Source organism: Calypte anna, chromosome Z, assembly GCF_003957555.1.
Source record: "Calypte anna isolate BGI_N300 chromosome Z, bCalAnn1_v1.p, whole genome shotgun sequence".
Classification (NCBI taxonomy): Eukaryota; Metazoa; Chordata; class Aves; order Apodiformes; family Trochilidae; genus Calypte; species Calypte anna.
Window position 1 is genome coordinate 51009149 of NC_044274.1, and position 19942 is coordinate 51029090.

At 39.4% G+C, this 19942-nt stretch overlaps 1 long non-coding RNA gene across 1 annotated transcript in view; it reads right to left on the reverse strand.

The window, feature by feature from the left end:
• Nucleotides 1-19942, reverse strand: part of LOC115599945 — a 98890-nt gene that overhangs the window by 26041 nt on the left and 52907 nt on the right. The window contains exon 2 of the long non-coding RNA XR_003988711.1: nt 18344-18397. This is a non-coding gene — a long non-coding RNA (uncharacterized LOC115599945). The remainder of the gene's footprint in view (nt 1-18343; nt 18398-19942) is intronic.

Here is a 19942-nt window from a genome sequence, read left to right on the forward strand (position 1 = left end):
TAAAGCTTCACTCTCCCCTCTCCAGTTTCTGCTCTCAGTGGAGTCACAATAGTACCTTTTTTTAGAGAAGGAATTCCATACTGTTCTTCAGTCCTAAAAATTAATGTCTGAGTACTGATTTTTTTTTTTTTTGTGACATGTAAATGTCAGCTTGTAACAGAACAACAAACAACAGTGTGAAGCTACTCTGCATTTTAAAGGCGGCAGCTATGAGTAAAAAAAATTATGAGCTAGAAGAATGTGCACTGACAGATGCTGCATAATTTATAGTTTCTACAAGACTGTAAGTGCCAGAGGATATTCCTACAACGGCTGAAGCTGAGCAACACTGAATGTTTTTCTCTGAACGGCACTGAGTAAGGCTTTCCACTCAGCAAAGAAAGGACTGGAATCTAATCTTGATTCAGTAGTATTCAATATGCTGAATACAACTTGCAAAAACGTTTGTGTGATTTAGTGTCCAAAGTTTTTCTCTTTTCTTTCTGCAAAAACATAGCTCCTGTTCACCATTTGTACTCTTAGAAAGTCCAAGAAGACAACACATGATTGTTCTGTACCAAAAGCTGAGCTCCCCCTTGGAACAACAGGGCACAATTTAATTTAACTTTTAAAAGGAGCAAGCAGGCAGTTCTGCCTAGCTAGAAGTTAACAGTGGAATTAGATGAAATTAATGCTTACATTTGAGAATTAAAGACGATCATAACAATCTGGGAAAATACATCCTAACTTGTGAAAGTTATAAAGGCAGTAAATTAATCAGAATAGCTGCCATCTACCCGTATTGTGCAATTGTAAGCCGTCATGCTCAAGTCAGCAAAATGCTGTGGCAACTGGAAAACTCAGTCTAGACCTTTATCAAAGGATGATCAGAATAATCAGATCACAAAGGCTTGTCCATCCATTTAATTGAAATAGTATGTTCTTTACTACAGTAAGTACTTCATCACACTTGAGCAAACATCAAACCAACTCCATTCCATCACTGTTTAAATAACTTGTCCATGGCACAAGCATCTATTCTATTATCATAAATTTAGATCAAATGATAAACACTTTACTCAACAGACTTTGTTTTAGACTATGCCACAGAAATATCAGATTTTAAGGCTTTTAAAGATAGATTTGCAATTGACTAGCTCTTTTTCTTCCTTGTATCAGAATAGAAACAAATGGAGTTACAAGCTCTGAGCTACCTAAACCTAAGAACTTAAAAAGCAAAGTTGGAGCAGTTCACAACACAACATATTTTTCCATCTAAATATACTTATTTCCCAAAGAAGAACATTGCTCTTGTTCTGAACAGAATTAGGGTAATTACAAAAGTTCCAATGTCTTACATACTTTTTGTGATCTCTGCTGTCATGTTCTCCAAGACTTCTAAAACATCTGAGGATAATATTGGTTACATTTCTCTCTGGGTCTCCTTTAACCCTGTGGTTTATAGAGGTGAAAAAAGGCCTATAATATAATGAGGTGAAAGAAATAAAAGTACTTAATAGCATTCTAGCAACAACTTCTTTGCAGGCTTTTTCAAATAAAATGCCAAATTCTGGTAAATTCTAGACAAGCCTTTTAGGAGGAACTGTTTTTCTGCATATACTCAGTTGGCAAGGCTGTAGTCACAACTCACTGAAGCCTATTGGGGTTTTTCACCTACCTTCTAATGGACTCTGGACATAGGTGTGCTGGCATTACTATGGATACAGAGATACCCCTCATCCATTTAAACTTAATTGCATGTACACAAACAGCGTAGGAACAGTTCTTGAAAAAGCCACAGCTCTTTCTCACTTCAAACACTAAATCCAGGTGGATCATGTAATGACTCTTACAGTTGTGCTGATTATTCCAAGTTCGAACACAGCCAACATTTTAAAAATGCCTTAAAAACCTGAGTGGATTAGGCCACCCTGGTTGGAAAATCTGACAAAAGCCATAACTTCATATAATTCTCACTGATTTAGGCATGCTGAAGATTGCTGGACTTTTAAAGCAGACACCCCTTGCCAGTTAGGAAACAGGAGTAACACAGACACACAAGCAGCCACAGATCTGGAACCGATCTATGGATTATACTCAAGTGAAAAATGGACTCATTTTGTCTTCATCTAAGAACCTGCTATTCTAACGTTCATTTCTCATGGACAGGAATGCAAATAATCATTTAACTATAAAAAGCCCAGTTTTATGGACTGATTTTGGAAAATAATCTTTCTATTAAATAGATGGCATTTGACAATGAAACAGCTTCCAATGAATGAAGATCTGGCTCACATTATTTAATGTATTATATGCCAATATGCAGTCCAACTTATATTGTCCCTTAGTGAAGGATGGGTATAATTACTTAAATCAATACTTACAATTTCATCATCTGGCACAGAAAACAAAATTCCATCACCAAAATACCACTGCACAGTTCCTGGTGATATTAATTTCCTTTTTATTAGCACAGATAAGACCGCAAAAATATGCTGCTAAGTGAATCAACAAGCATGATCCTGTGAAGAAATGTGCAAACTATAGCCGATACCAATCAAAACTAAGGGAAACTAAGATGATTCCAGCTCTTGTGATTTTACTGTGAGTCATATCTGGTGTTTCCTTGAGTCATACATTTAGGAATCTTAGCAGAAGTGCCCGTAACTACATTGTACAATTTCATTACTGTGGTGCAGGGGAAAGGAATCTGCCTTTTTACATGAAGCATGCAGGTGACACCTTTGGTCACATGTGAAGAAAGTATCAGATTTTTTTGCACAAAAAGTAAGTGATTGTGACAGTTCTTTTCAGTGCACTAAGATCCCCATACATAAATAAATTACAACATGTACATTCACTAATGAGAGAACTCCCTGTTTTTTGTTTCAGAGAAAAACAAGTATTTGTTTATTGGAAACTTATAATAGCAACGGTACAACATTTCACTCACAAATAAACTGGAACAAGTAAAAAATCCACAAAAACACAGATGAAGCCACATTTTATGTCTCTTTATTTTTCCCCTTTATCAGCCAAATAAATTTAATTAATAGTATCAGCAATAAAACAACATTGGTCTCTCCTGTTGAAAATTGTTGTTCTGTTTTATGATTTCGAGACCATGCAAATGCTATTCAAGATGCAAGTAGTCATGTAAAACTCAACATTGCCTAACTAAAGGGGAAAGGGAAAGCATACAAGCTCTTGCAATACAAATGTACTTTCAAATTTTACAATTTGGCATTTGAATATCCTCAAAACTGTTACTTAGTTTTTGAAAAACAACTGCCACAAACAAATTACCTTTCAGTGTTCACATAAACCTAATCCTTGTCTAAAGTCTGTAGCTATTCTAGCAATGACTGAGACAGTTAAAGTCAATAGAGAAATAAGACAAGAAAATGAAAATACTTTTCCTGTCTTCATTTCTAACACAGAAAGTATTAAGACTTTCTCTCAGGCTGCACTCATCAGGAAGCAAATCTGCTTCAACAATGGATTAAGTAGACCAAAGTTTTATGATGTCCCACATTTTAACTAATTTGTCATCTAACAATGAAAACCAAAATATTCCAAAGTAAACTCTCTCCACAAGATTGATCCAAGCAAGCACAAATTTTAGGGTTCCATGGGGCTTAATGCAGTAAGGGAAACATCGAACCAGGAATGAGTTTCTAGAGCACACAGTAACTTACTAAAATAAGTAAAATTGTGCTATGGCTGTTGGCCTCATCAAGCATCTGGCCTCAGCAAACAGGGGAGAAAATTAAAGCAATTTTCATGGCACTCATATCCTCAAAGCCACACACTTATCACCTAGGTGTCAGCAAGCCCTTACACAAGTCTTCTCAAATTACTGCTTCCCACCAAGACCTGAAACAGTCTCCCTTTAACATCTGTTAATCTCCTTGGTTCCTATGAGCCTGTAACAATTGAACCTGTTGCTGCAAGAGGCAAAGGGGAAAGGAAATCTTACATACCACTGCTGGGCTGTTAGCACAACAAATGGACTGCATCTGGATCAATGGCTCTCACCAAAATCCAGTTATTAAGCTGTGAGAAAAAAATCCTAGAGGGAGTTGATGGCCTCAGGAAATGGGTTGAGCTCTAAGAGCTTATCAGCTGCTATGTCACAAAAGTGATTGTGAGGTGGGGGTAAAAACTTCTAGTTCTCTAGTCAGTAAATTTAATACTTCTGAAGGAAGACTACAATAATGCTAAATATGGAGTGAAATGTTCAAAATGGTGACTGAATTTTTGTACAATATTTAAGACAGCTGGCAATTTTTAATTTGCCTGTATTAAGAATGAAAAAAAAAAAAAGGAATCAAAGGAATCAAATGTTTAGATTAAAAATACAAAAAGGGAATTAAGGCAACAGTTGAGAAAACTCAGCTCTTTCCTTAAGCAAAATACTTAGTAGAAATAACTAAAAAGTGAAAATAAAGCAATATCCAATTGGTTCCAGTCTCATTTCCACAGACACTTGTGGATTTCTCTTTCTGTGCAGTAAAAGGAGATCCACATTTTTAGAAGGAATTCTCATACACCTAAGCAATGTCCATAAGGGTTTGAAGAGCAGGAGCTGTAATATCTTCTGTATAATCAGCATCCATCATAAGGAGAGGAACTAACACTTCATCATAAGTTTTGTAAATCTCTGCACTCAAACATCTCACAGCCTGAGAAAGCTTTCAACAGTCAAGATTTTAAATTACTTAATGAAACACTTTTTGAAGCATTTCTGATTTGGACCTTCTTCTAGGTTTTCTAGCCAACTTAAGCAGCTGGACACAACTCTGTACTGAGGTGACACCACCATAAGCTTTGTGGAACTTCCTCAGAAGCTCTTGCAATACTCTAATATTATATATATCTTCATCTGGACACACAATTGTTTACCAGCTCCCATGTTATACTGTGGGAGGAACAAGTGTAATTTACCTTATGGGAGCCAGGGAATAAACAGCTTTCAGCCTTTACTTAAGAACTCTCTAGCCACTGGCTTTTTGTTTTTTAACTGTTTTGTTTGCTATTCATCACTTTCTTAATCTGCTCCTCTGATTTTCACCAGCCTTTATGAAATTACACAAAGTCAACTTCTGAAACATAAAATACTTCGTACAGGTAAGTTGAGACTTTGGTACACATAAGTGAATGCAGAAACTCTTCTGTTTTCCAGTGTATCAAGAAAGTCTATAAATCTGGAATTTTCTTCTCTCCTCCCCTCCACCTCCCCTTTCTGGATGTTTTCTTAGACCAGCACAATTACAGACACCTCTTAATACATTCCATAATGTCAGCCAAGAATTCATCAGCTAAATAATTCCTTTTCTCTGATGACTGCAGAACACTTTAAATGTATATTAATTACACTTCATAATCATTCTGAATCAAACTCAGTCAGCACTTGAATGCTGCTCACAGTATGTAGCACTGTTCGATACTCCAACAGGTAAAATTATTAGAAGTGTGAAAATGTAACTAGGTTTCTTTTTAGACTAAATACCTGGAAACATCCAAGACTTGTGACTGGTTTTCTATAGGTACAAAATCCTGAGATTTCATCTGTCCTTCCAGCTACAGTTGAAAGCAGCACAAAGGATTTGTTTGCATCTTTGGGCTCAGAAATAGCTTGTAAGTCAGAGCTCTGTTAAACAATCATCTCATGGAAAGTCATTTAACATCATTTCAGGTTAATAAGGGTGTTCACCTGAAGACCTTGAATGCTTTAAGAAGCTACTCTATTTTCTCTGAGTTTTTATTTACATATTTACCTCACTTCCATTTCTGTCCCACCTAGAGTGTATAGCATAAACAAGATGGAACAGAGAAAGATCCTGATTCATCATGAACACCCTGCTCCCTGCTGGCACAATAAATATAACTGCAATGGTTCATTAATAGGGGTGACAGGTGAGCTGCTACAGGCACAGCAGTGAACACAGACCACTATAAGAGTGTAAAAATATAGGGCTGACATGAGTGAAAACAAGCTACATTCAGACCTAGAACACAGTGATCTTTCAGATTGTCACAAAACATGTCACTGGCATCATGGAGATGTGGTGGGATGACTCCTGTGACTGGAGCATGTGAATGAATAGATGGATACAAGCTCTTTAGGAATGACAGGGTGGAGAGAAGAGGAGGGGGTGTTGCCAGTTACATCAGTGTCCATCTGGAATCCATGGAACTCCAACTTGGGATGATGAGGGGCTGGATGTCCAAATACAGATCAGTGATGAGTGGCATTCCTCAAGGATCACTACTGAAACTGGTGCTGTTCAACATCTGTGTCAGTGACACAGAGGGTGGAATTGAGTGCACTCTCAGAACATTTACCACTGACACTGAGCTGTGTGATGTTGATGACACACTGGAGGGAAGGAAGGCCATCCAGAAGGACCTTGACATGCCTGACAGGTGAGCCCATGACAATCTCATGAAGGTCAACAAGGCCAAGTGCAAGGTTCTGTATGTGGGCTGGGGCAATCCAAAGTACAAATACAGCCTGGATGGAGAATGGATTGAGAGTGGGCCTGAAGAGCAGGACGTGGGGGAGCTGGTTGATGGGAAGCTCAACATCACCCAGACATGTGCACCTGCAGCCCAGAAAGCCAAAGTATCCTAGGATGCATCAAAAAGAAGCATGGCCAGCAGGTCAACAGAGGTGACTCTCCCCCTCTACTCCACTCTTGTGATATCCCAGCTGTAGTGCTGTGTCCATGTCTGAGGTTCCCAACACAAAGACATGAACCTGTTCAAGAAAATCCAGGAGGACAACAAAAATAATCAGAGAGACAGAATACTTCTTCTAAAAGACAGGCTGAGACATTTGGGGTTGTTCAGCCTGGAGAAGAGAAGCCTCCAGGGAGACTTCATAGTAGACATCCACTGCCTGAAGCGGTCCTATAGAAAACCTTGGGAGGGCCCATTTTTGGTATATTCTAAGCTTATGCTGCCATTCATAGGGACCTCTTAAAATCATCAAGTCCAACCTCCCCTGCCAGAGAAGGACCAAAACCTTGGCAGGTCACTCAGAAATGCATCCAGGTGGGTCTTGGAATTCTCCAGAAAAAGAAACTCCACAACCTCTCTGGGGAGCCTGTAACCCTTACAGTAAAGAAATTCTTCCTTATGTAGAGGAAGTAGAACTTGTGCTCCTCATAGCCCTACATTGTACTCTCACAAGTAAATCCTTGTCCCTCTTGAACTGGGGAGCCCAGAAGTAGATGCAATATTCTATCTGCCCTCTCACTAGGGCAGAGTAGAGGGGGTGCAGAACCTCTCTTGACCTGCTGGACATGCTCTTCTTAATGCTCCTCAGGATACCATTGGCCTTCTTGGCCACATTGCTCTCCCATGGATAACTTGCCCACCAGGACTCCAAGGCCCCTCTCCATGGGGCTTCTCTCTAGCGGATCACCCCCTAACCTGTACAGGTGCATTTTGTTATTCCTTAGCATGTGCAGGACTCTACACTTGTTCTTGTTGAATCCCATTAGGTTCCTTTTGGCCCATCTCTCCAGGCTGTCCAAATCTTGCTAAATGCTCACACAGCCTTCAGGTGAATCAGACAGTCCGTCCTGGTTTTGTGTCATCAGCAAAATTGCTGAGAAGACACTTTGTCCCATCATCAAGGCCATTGATAAAGACACTGAACATGTCTGGACCCAGCACTGATCTGTGGGGGCACTCCACTAGTCACAGGGCTCCAGCTGGACTCTGAACCACTGATCACCACTCTTTGGGCTCGATTGTGCAGCCAGTTCCTGAGCTTGCTCATGACGATGTTATGGGAGACTACCTAAAGCCTTGCTGAAGTCAAGGAAGACTATATCCACTTGTCTCCCTGAATCTACCCATTCTTTTTATGCCCTTTTTGAAGCCTGGAGTGACATTGGCTTTCCTGCAGTCCTCAGGCACCTCTGCTGTTTGCCATGATCTCTTGAATTTGACGGAGAGTGGTGGGGTGTTAGCATCAGCAGCTCTCTCAACATTCTTGGGTGTGTCCCATCAGGGCCCATAGACTTGTGTATATTCAATTTGCATAACTGATCTCTAACCTAGTCCTCATTGACTAGTGGAGATAATGGCTTTGAACTGGAAGTGGGTAGATTTAGATTAGACATTAGGAAGAAATTCTTCACTGGGACTAAGCACCATCCCCTCTGCACTTCACAAGCATTAGTTGCTAGCAGAACCTTTGAGATGCTGTCCCTCCAGCTGCCAGGAGAAAAACACTCACCCCAAAAATTTAATTCAATAACAAACAAAACCAGCTTGATAACCAGCCATCAGACAATGGACTAATGAGAATGCCATGGAGACAGACCTATAAATGCTTCAACTGCATTCCATATAATGTTGTCTTGACATACACGCATGCAAGAGTGCTTTACTATTATACTCCTAACGGATTTGACAGCTTCAGGAGAGGATATGTATGGTATCCAATTTCAGAGAGAGAAATATGCTCAGCGCAATCTGGAAAAGTAGTTGGATTTCAAGGGATGTTTTCAACATCTCTAGCAAAGAATTTTTTTTTATTCTCCTCAGCCTCAACTTTTCCAATACACAGAAAAAAATAATTATCTGCAGGGATGGATTTTTTCCTCATCTAAAAATCTGTAGAGACTATAAACTTTTTCATTTTCTGCTGCATTAGGTTTTACTCACAGAAGAATCTCTATGAAAATATTTACATTCCTGTACTATTTATCTAAGAGGTGGATTTAAAAATCATCAAGTAAAGGACAATTGCAAACTTTTACCAACTTGACAAAACTGTTCTGCTTTAAGGAAAAAAAGTTATATAAAAATTGCAAAATGAAAGAAAATTACCAAGCCTACCTTTGGAATAGCAATTTCTTTCAATTACAGCAATATCTGTTTTTATCAGGAATATTAACTGTTTCACCAGAATACCATTCAGTCTTTCAGAACAATAAGATACTAATTTAAAGACATTTTTCATGGGTATCTTAGAGCATTTTTAGGAGGTATGTATAGCATGTAACATTTACCATTGGGTCAGATATGTTCGTTCCTCTCCTCCCATCCATTCCTCCCATTTACCCTGTTGCACTCAAAGTGAATAATATTCTGTTTTTTTACTGTTGTAAAATCACTTTTATTTACTAATTGTTTCTAAGTCCTTCCATATTACCTTGCAGAGAGCTACAAGGGAAGTAGTGCCCATATGCAGAACTGCTGCAGCATGATCAGACCATAGGTAGGATTGGAGTGCCAGGGATTCCTGACCACATGTATCAGTACATGTCAGTGATTAAGTTACATCTCTATTGATGAAATAGGAATTTTAGTAGTTCCTTGGCCTTGGCATTTGTAAAATGTTCAGTTAGTAGCATTTGTTCACCAGGCATCCCAGTTCTCAGTTCATAACTATCACTGAATGTTTTTTCCACAGTCTGCCTGCACAAATTATTGAGGAAAAAAATGCATATGGTTTTCTCATGCTTAAATTCCTCAACGTGTTTCAACACACAAGCTTGAAAAGCTAACAGGTTAGTTGCAAGCTTGCTTAGAGGCCCTAGTATCTCCATCTCCTTCCTTCTAATAGCTTTGGAAACTAACCTAACTGCTCCAATAGCTTAGGCTGGAGAGGGCTAAAAGAATATAAGAGAATTCTTCTGTGGGACATAGACAAAAAAAGTAAGTCAGCCTCAAGAAATTAAAAGGAATTATTCTTCCTAGCAGTTCAGTTCTACTGGACATAAAGTACTTGGCTTCACCATTGAGCTCTGTGTACTGCTCTGCTTTCTGCATAGGGTAACCTTAAACACAGCCAGAGCAGAAAGCAGGTTTCAGTGATTATCCTGATGATGCCTGACAATTGGTTCATCTCAATCATACAGATTTGTTCTTGCACTGACAGCCTCTTTCTTGAGATTCCCAGACTTTACCATGACTCTGTTTCTAAAAAAATCATTTGTATGCACAGACAAACATGTCTGCTTATCTTCAGACACATCTATAGAGAACAACTCACAGGTTCTACACTTTTGAATTAAGTCAGTGTGCTGTAGTATGTGGCAGAAAGAACAGAGGGGAAAAAGAAAGGTAAAACATAGCCTATTAGTCACATCTGAAAATGAGCTCAAGCTCTTTTTAGTTCCAGCAGCTGTCTATAGTGGAAAAAATGAAGATTGGCTGTTGCCAGAAAAGTGGGCAGTAAGAAATAACAGATGTGAAATTTCAGCAACATCATTGGCTGGGCCAGTCATACAGACAGCTAGAGAGCCAGAGTCCCTGTTGTGCTGCTGTGTTCCCAGAGGCACACTCGCTTTTTGAGCTGTTGAACTGTTCCCCTTCCTTAGCTGAATTTACTCAGCAACCTCGCCCATAGGAAATATTCCCATCCTCTCAAGCCTGTGTGGGCTCTGCAGAAGAACTCCTTGACAAGTTAGCCACTCAATTTTTTCAAAACAATTTTACCATGTCACTTCTCTCTTCCTCCATCTCACTCGCTATCCATTTCACTGACACTTAGGGCAAGGCGAGAAGAAAAGAGAGGTCCTTCAACATAAGGTCATATTACATGAGACTCACAAAGAAAGTGAGATCAAAGAATACAAGCTAACCTAATGTATGAATTTTTAAGAGAAATGGCAGTGGGTGAAAGATGCCCTTCAAAGAATAAACTCCAATTATAGAAGTAATTTTCAAGAAGAAAGATGAAAAATTTCTTGACAGAGTTTAAAAGGGAAATTATGAATACAAGGTCTGTAGAATATATCACATAAAGAGTAACTCTGTCAGCTCAATTTGCAAGATTAAGAGGACTTAAATTAAAATTTAAATTAAATACATTCAAAGGTATATTTAGGCATCAGAAATATGCCTTGAAACTGTACTGTAAACCACGAAGATCATCACTTCACCAGAAAGAATGATTATAAAGTTGTAATAGAAAAAAATACTTCTAGTGAAGACTATGTGGCAGTAGCAAATAACATTGGCAGAATTGAAGTCAGGCTGTCACATCCATTACAAGCCATTCTTCTGCTACATTCAAAATCTGGTTGTAAAATGCAGGTCTTAATAAGCCTAGGTTTTCATGCTATGTCTCACATGGTGTATTTATTACGTGTTGCTGAAAGAAACAACACTACTCTCCCCACCTACTTCCAGCTGCTCATTCCTTCTTTGTCCCTTGTGTTACATATAGTAATTTCTCAGTCACAGGACAAGTCAGGCAGGGTAGTTATCTGATACAGCTTTCCTTCCCAAGCAGTAAGTTTTTTTATTGAACTAGCTGCTTGCCTTGAACTCACCTTGGGGCTGATATGAGAGCGGAAGAACTGTCCCCTTCGGCATCAGCCTGAAGTTGCATAAGAGCAGATGCAACATTAAACCATGCTGTGAATAGTATTACTAGCTTTCTCCTTGCAGGATGGATATCCAAGTTTCTTCAAGATTCCATGTCAAATACTGAGTCCCTGGTAGTTTAATGTCACAGCATGATAGAAACTCTGCAGGTAAAAATAGTAATATTATAACAACTGAAGAATTCCACAGGCACCAAAGCACAGTAAAAAGAACTGGACAAAAGACCTTGCAATCTAAACAAACAAAAAGAGTAGGAAATTAATTAACTTCCCTAATATCACTTATCAGGTTAAAAACAGAGGTGGAAAACAAATGCTTGAGTCAGGACAGGCAGCTCCATCCACTATGCCACAATCCTTCCTCTGGCTGCAATTAATATTTCTCACTGCTTGCAGCATGACATCTCCATGTCAAGAACTATACTATGTTCCACAAATAACAAAATTAAAATTAGCCACTATATTTGTTGCTCCATAAGTAAATTATCAGTTCAATCTGATTTAGAGCATGTGAAAGTTCCCAGGGTCTTTCCAAGAAAAGAACTCCAAACCTTAATATTTTCCTGACTCAGTGACTTGTACTATATCCACACTGATGATACACAAAAGGAGAGAAAGTGAAGAAATGTCCACTGCTATTTCTTTTTGTTAAAATGAAAGCAGGGTGCAATTTTGGATTACTGCTTCAAAATCACCCTGAAGTTCTCTTAAGGAGGAGTAAACAATATAAACTACATAAAAAGGAAGGGGGAAAAAAAAAAGCAAAAAAAAGCAAACCACAGACATAGAAAAGATGCTGATCACAGAGGAAAGGCAGCACAAATGTACTTGCTATTCACTCTGGCTGTGAACAAAAGAAAGCAAAACCTGGAACACTGGCTGCAGCTCTGGTTTTGGCTTCCAGAAGTAAAAAACCCACCCTGTCTCTTTGCTGTTATGTGCAGAGTACAAAACTCTACCAATGTGAACAAAATAAAGAAAATCATAAATACCAAACCAAGCATAAAACCTAAAAATGAATTCCCTGTTCCCATCTGAATTCTGCTGTGAACTACCTCGGTTTACCAGTGCTGTGAAGGTCAACACGTAGATGGCAGCCAGAATACCTTTAGCAAACCATAGCCTTCCTTCCTCTGTGCATTACCACACAACCCACGCATCAAAACCTCTGTGATAAAGACAAAAAATGGAGATCATGGTCATAAGTGACTCAGATCTGAAGAGAGTAGAAGGTTCCACATGCAGGCCAGACCTGCTTCATAGGGATATGTGCTGCCTCCCTGAGACTCAAGTTAATGTTACTCAGAGAAAAGCCGCTTCTCTAGTATATCTCTCAGTTTGCTATCCACTATTGATCTTTCAGGTAGGCAGTGATGAAGCACCAGGAGGAAGTCCAAAGGCAATGAAGAGAGACTTCAGTACCTTAGGACAACTGGGTAAGGGGTCAGGAGCACAGGTGGTACTCTCCTCTGTGCCTCCATATCGATGAGGGAATAAACAGGAAGAGCCAAGAGATCAATACCTGGCTCCAGGACTGGTGTCACTGGCAGGATTTTGGGTGCTTTTACCATGGGTTGATTTACATGACACCAAGTCTGCTGGCAACAGGCAGGATACACCTGTCTCAGTGGGGCAAAAGAATCCTGAAACAAGAACTACTAGCAGAACTCATTGAGAGAGCTTGAAACTAGATTTGAGGGGGCAAGGACACAAAACTGGGCTTGCTAGAAACAAGCCTGAGGACAGCATACAAATATTTGAGGAATGGTGTGCAAGCAAGGTCTTATAGTCTGCTGGTTCAGGTTCAGTGGAGGGAGGGGATGGAGATTCATGTGGCAACGAAGACCCAAGTGTAAACGCAGCAATCAATGGCTACAAGCTCTTCAGAAGGGATAACCAAGGAAGCAAAGTCAGTGGGGTGGCCTTTTTATTAGGGATTGTTATTAATGCCTGGAACTTAATGGCAGTGACAATAGGGTTGAGTGGAAGTCTGTTGTAGACAGCCCAGCCAGGATGATGAGACACACAAAATACAGGCATCTGAAAGAACTCTCTCTGTCACTTGCCCTTGTCCTCACTGGACAAGTATTGGAGACTTCAACTTCCCAGTTTTCTGCTGGAAATATAATACAGCAAAGGACAGTCCCAGAGGTTCCTAGAGTGTGTTGAAAATAACTTTTTGACACTGCTGGTGAGAGAACCAACTGGGAAGGTGCCCTGCTGGACCTGCTGTTTGTCAGTAGAGATGGGCTTGTGGAGGATGTGATGTTTGGAGACAACCCTGGGCAGAGCGCCCACAAAACAGGAAACTTTTTCTGGGGCTTAGGAAAAAAAGGATAACCTCCTTTGGAAAAAGGGGAAAGCAGCTTAGGATGAGTAGAGAGATCTCATTAGGTCATGCAGAAGGATCTGGACAGGATGGATCGATGTGCTGAGGCCAATTGTATGAGGTTTAAAAAGGCCAAGATCTGGATCCTGCACTTAGGTCATAACAACCCATGCAACACTACAGACTTGGGAAGAGTGGCTGGAAAGCTACATGGCAGAAAAGGACTTGGGGGTGTTGGTCAAAACCCATCTGAACATGAGCCCAGGTAGGTGCCCCGGCGGCCAAGGAATCCAACAGCATACTGGCTTGTACCAGGAACAGTGTGGCCAGGAGGAGAATGGCCTGAAGTTGCATCAGGGGAGGTTTAGATTAGACATTAGAAGAAACTTATTCACTGAAAAGGTTATTAAACACTGTAAGAGGCTGCCCAGAGTATTGGTTGTATCATTGTCCTTGGAGGTGTTTAAAAGACATGGTATATGGTTTAGCACTGGACTCAGCAGAGTTAAGTTAAAGGTTGGACTTGATGATCTTAAAGGCCTTTTCCCAACAGAACGATTCCATGATACTGTGATCATAAGGAAAGACCTTCAGAAAGACACCCTGCTTTGCCTTCCTTCACTTCAGTTTCTCCCAGTTGTTCCCAAGGCCAGAAGCTCAACCTTCATCCTCCAGTGCCAACCTGTGGCAAAACTACTGGCAAGGGGTCCGTGAAACTTCAATAAGAAGGGGATAAAACCACTAAATCTTAAGAGACCAGTCCCACTATCAATCATCAGAGTCCCCATGCTAACATTCCCCAACCACATTAATGCCCGCTGCCTTCCAGAGATGTCCAATACCAAAATTTAGAAAAGCATCTGATGTTTGCTGAGGCATCTCACTGGAGTGTGGATCACTGTCAGCTGTGATGCACAGGTTCTAGAAGGAGCTTAGCGTTGATGTACTAAGCAATCAATTCTTTTTAAATATTATTTAAAGTTTACATAAAATAAGTCATGTTTTGCTGCCGGTTTGTTGCCAAAATACAATTTCAGAGTCTATCCTTCGTGTTTATTAGGAAAGGTATTATAAGCCTGTATCCTATTCATAGTGCAACAAAATGAGCATATATATGTCAGGGAGTATATGAATGCTTTTATAATTAAATAGAAACCTTGGAGAGAAAAAGTAGTGGAAAAAGCAAGCAAATACTAAAGATTTCATTAAGAGCTTATCAGTTGCTAATTTTACCCTTTAAACTTCTATCTCAGTTTGTTTCTTGGTCATCAGCACATCTGAAAAGAAACCATGTTATTTACATATTTTATTATGATGGTAAAGTTATCGTTTCAGTTTTTCAATTTCCATTTCAGTCCCTGGGAAGCATGTGGAGCAAATCCTCCTGGGGACTATCACAGTTCAATTAAAACACGTGTCTGGGAAAAGCTAACACAGGGGCAAATTGTGCCTAACAAACCTGATTGCCTTCAATGCCAAAGTAACCCACACAGGTGATGCAGGATGAGCAGTGGACATGGTCTATTTAGATTTTTTCAAGGATTTGGATACAGTACCCCACAGTATCCCTTCTCCAAACACCAACTCAGCATGGCCTGGACAAGTGGTCTGTGCAGTGGGCGGGGAGCACTGGAGAGCTCCCTTGTAGAAAGGGACCTAGAAGTCTTGGTGGACAACATGCTCAACATAAGCAAACAGTGTACTGCTGCAGCAAAGAAAGCCAACAGGATGCTGGGTTGTATCAACAAGGGCATCACCAGCAGAGACAAAGAAGTCATCATCCCACTCTACTCAGCAGTTGTCAGACCACACCTGGAGTATTGTGTTCAGTTTTGGTCCCTGCTGTACAAAAAGGATGCAGACAGGCTAAAGAGGGTCCAGAGAAGAGCCACGAGGATGATCAGAGGACTACAGAACCTGACATACAAGGAAAGGCTGAAAAGATTTTGTTTGTTCAGCAATGAGAAGGCTTAGGGGAGACCTAATTATGAAGTTCCAATATCTAAAGGGAACCTACAAATAAGATGGAGACTACTTATTTAAAAGGAGGCACACGTGCAAGACCAGGGGCAATGGGCACAAGTTGCTGCTGGCAAGAATCTGCTGGAACACAAGAGGAAAATTTTTCACTGTGAGGACAGCCAGAGATTGGAATGGTCTCCCAGGGGATTCCCCCACTTTCAAAAGTTTTAAGTCTCAGCTTGGTGGGGTGCTGAGATGTATCATATATATCAATATTAAAAGGGTTGAACCAGATGATCCTTGAGATCCCTTCCAACCTAAAATTCTCTGATTTTCTTTCAATATATTCAATCTGCACTGAGCTAACCTTATTTACTCGAAAATTTTACTATCACCACTACATCTAAACCTCTACATTGTCTTCCCACATGCTGCTGCTGACAGCTGTTCAAGTCGTTTAGTTTAGCTTCATGTTCTTAGTGCATGTACTAGCATTACAGAGCTCCCCTCTTAATTGGTCCAAGGCACATCACTATAAAATATTATCTGTAGCGTTACCAAAAGAAATTTTAAATTTTAAATTTAAATTTAAGTCTCTTTAATTCTTAACCGGCATGTTCTTAGAGAGCAGCAATTGTCAAAGACTGAATACATTTAATTGTTTTTAGATAAAGCCATGTAAACTGTCCGTGATGCCTGACAAAGTAATGTTCAGCCCTAGTGATACCTGTAAAAGTTTCTCACTCAAAGTAAAGGTATCTCACTAAAATCAGCAAGGTTCAAGTTTAGCAAAAGCTGGCACTTCATATTTTTCCCTGTCCAATAAAACTGAATGCCTCTTTAGTTTCTAAAGAAATTGCAAATTAACTGCATTCCAATAGCTCTTACACAGATCTTTTGATTCTTTGGTGAATCAGGGCCTCGTATCAGAGCACCCATCAGAACAACCACCATATTAATCATAAAATAACAGCATTCTGTACAGAAGTAAATTATTTCACTCTGAAGTCATGCAATTAAATGTCAGAAAAAACAAGAAGTGGCTTCACATGGACAATAAGTTGTTTATAAGACTGCTTTTAAACACACTGGAGTCACCAACACGCAAGCAACAGTCATAAGCAAGTTTAGAATTGCTTTTAAAAACACTAGAATACTTACTTTGAATTTCCCTTAAACAATAGGAAAGTTTAGCTTAACAGAAGAATAGGGGTTTTTTTCAGAATGTTTGGGACAAATGACTTCTGAACACCATCCGTTTAGTATTATCAGATCCTATAAAGGAATAGGCACAGTTCAGAACTGTCCATTGCACACTCATGAAGAAAGTTTGCAAGTTTCAGCTTTTTGTGGAATCATGTAGTATATGCATTGGTACCTGCTGGGTAACACATCTGTTTCAACATAGTGGCACACTTGTGTGTTGTGGACCACTTAACTTACACGAAGCATGAATAAATGTGTCACACTGGCATATAGATAAATCAAGCCACATAAATCCATATGGTTTCAGGAAGAACTTTGTAGAGTAGGGATGATGGTTGGACATGACCCCAAGGGTCTTTTCCAACCTGAAAGATTCTATGATATAACCCTGGGTATCTCAACAAGGTATCTCTAGGAATTAAGAATTATATACCTATAATTTTCAGAACTCATTAAAACAAAAAAAGACAAACATAAGACAAGAGTTACTCACTATTGCATTTGGTTCTTTGTCACCAAAGAGTGCATGTAACCAATGCATGGGTTCTAAAACTTACATTTGCTGCTAAGGGCACTGAAATCAAATGAGATCCCATAAACACAATATACCTCATAAAAACTGGCTCTGCTATGCAAAAACAAAACAAAAAAAAACAAACAACAGAGAAATAGAAATGTTACATTATTTCAAATAGTTATCTCTTGGCAACAAAATGCAGTTAGTTTTTGAAAGCATTATTATTACTATTACAATTACTGCTAAGTACAGTTAGCAGATGGTGAGATCTCTGCAGATCTCTGCATTTGGCTCTCTTTTCCAGCCTATACCTACAGCAAATGAAATGCAAATATATTTACAAATACATTACTGAACAACAGTCACTTTTAAAAGTATTTGAAATACTTAAAAAGTTCTTCCTTAGAGTCTTCCTAAATTCTGCTCTGGTCACAACAGCTACATAATTGGCACATAGAATGTAAGGAATCAGCAGTGAGTAGGGTGTAGGGGATCAACAAAATGACCTATCTTTAGAAAGGACACCACAGTTTGTGGAGGAGGAGTTAAGAGCCACAGACGTAAGCTTGGGAGTTTAAAGAAAGTAATTCAGCTTGTAGTAATGTATTAACTTACCTTAGGTATCCATGTATTCTGGAGTGATATCCAATTCTATCATTGCTTAAAGTTATTTGCATGTTCCTGCTTCAACAAGAATACATCGAACTATTCTGCTTGAAACAGTTTAATTTCAATATTTTCAAAGTTAAGATAGTGCAGTATTTTCTAAGTCAAAGTCAGCTGCAGCCATTGAGACTACCTCCTCTCTGCCTTTTTAAGATCCTAAGCTTGAACGAAGTCAGATGAACACTCTGAGCTGAAACTTGCTGCTCTGAAGAAACTATTTGAAAGGCATACTCTACACATCTTCCATCGCTCAAACAGCAGTCAAATTTCCAAGTCAGACAGCATGTGAGAATACCAGATCATATAATCTTAATTTCCCTTACTCACCACAAGTTCCAAGTCCTTAGGTCTTGGTCAACCACTTCAGACTCCTGGCAATACCTAGAGAAATAATTGACACAAAATGTAAGAAAGGTACAGAGCCAAAACCATTAAGAAAATATTTATGATTAGTATTTGTGGCTGGAATAATATGGCTCTCCTTGTAAGGCATTATGTGCACATGAATAACATTTCACTTCTGCTTTGTTAGAAATGCAGCATTCTAGACACCACTCCAGCCACTTTCCTAGAGAAGCTAGGAAAAATAAGCACATGTGAAGCAGAAACACATAAACCATTAAGCATACACAAAACTTCAACTTTTTCTCACCCTCTATTTTACTAACAAAGGATGCAAGATTTGAAAATCCATTTAATTCTGTAGTCTGTTCCAATTTATAGTAACATTTTAAAATTGTTACTGCAAAAACTGCAGTAAACTGCAAAACTGCAGTTTTGCAAACTGCAAAAGCTACTAAACCACTGGAATAAAAACCTAAACTACATAGCTCTATGAAATACACCTGCAAACCCCTTCACACATACTTCATGGAATGCCACAAAGATAAGTACGAAGTCCTGTACCTGAGATGGGCTGATGCCTTGGACAGGCTGGGCACTAAGTACCAGGGCATGACTCTGAATGGGCAGGCAGTAGGCTAAACATGAGCCAGCAGTTAGCCCTGACAACAAGGAAGGCCAAAAATACCCCGGGATCTACCAACAGGCTAACTTCCTTCTAATAAGTGATCATTTGTCTTCAGCCAGAATGCCAGGAACACCTCATCCAGTTTTGGATCCAGTACCGAAAAGTAAGAAAATAAGGTGATAAACTTGATTCAGTGAAGCTGACCTACAGGATTTCCCAAAATAACAACAAATTCTGTATTTTTATACATACATCAGGACGGGATATATGAAAAAATCTCCCCTTACATAAAAGAAGAAAAGTGAGTCAGTAGATCAGTATACTTTAACAAAGAGAGATAATTTGGCCCTGGTGAAGATGAAAGAATTGGTGCAGAACTCTGCATGAAGTGTGCTGCTGAAGACAGATTAAAATGTACTGGAAAGTAAGGCATGGATTAAAATGGCCTTCAAATTCCTGGCTCATAGAAAATATACCTCCAGAAAAAAAACAACTGACTGTACTAAGTAGCTGTGATTATTCTAACTTGCTTTTTGTGTCTCAAAAGTAGTTAACATAGCAATGAAAATGCAGCAGTGTTAGCAGAGACAGCAACTATGTTTCATGAAAGTCAAAATTGTTGTCTTTAAGATTCAAGCATCCAAAGATCTGCAGTCCATTTTCAGCATAATAATATAAAAGACTACTGAGACAATTAGAATTAAGTGGTGTTTTAAAGGAAAATTTCCTTGCCTGGCGTCTGAATTCCCTAAGACAGAGAAGTGGTTTGGGTAGGGTAAGACAGGATCAGCCCATTGATGAGGCCTATGGAAGAGTCTTTTCTCATGCATCTATCTGCCAAAGGCACAGCAATGATCTTCCTCACCCAGACACAAGTAAAACAAAAAGGAAAAGAAGGAGGAGAGCAAACATTACATTAAAAAAAAGGCTCTTTCCATGCACTGATGTCTGTGATG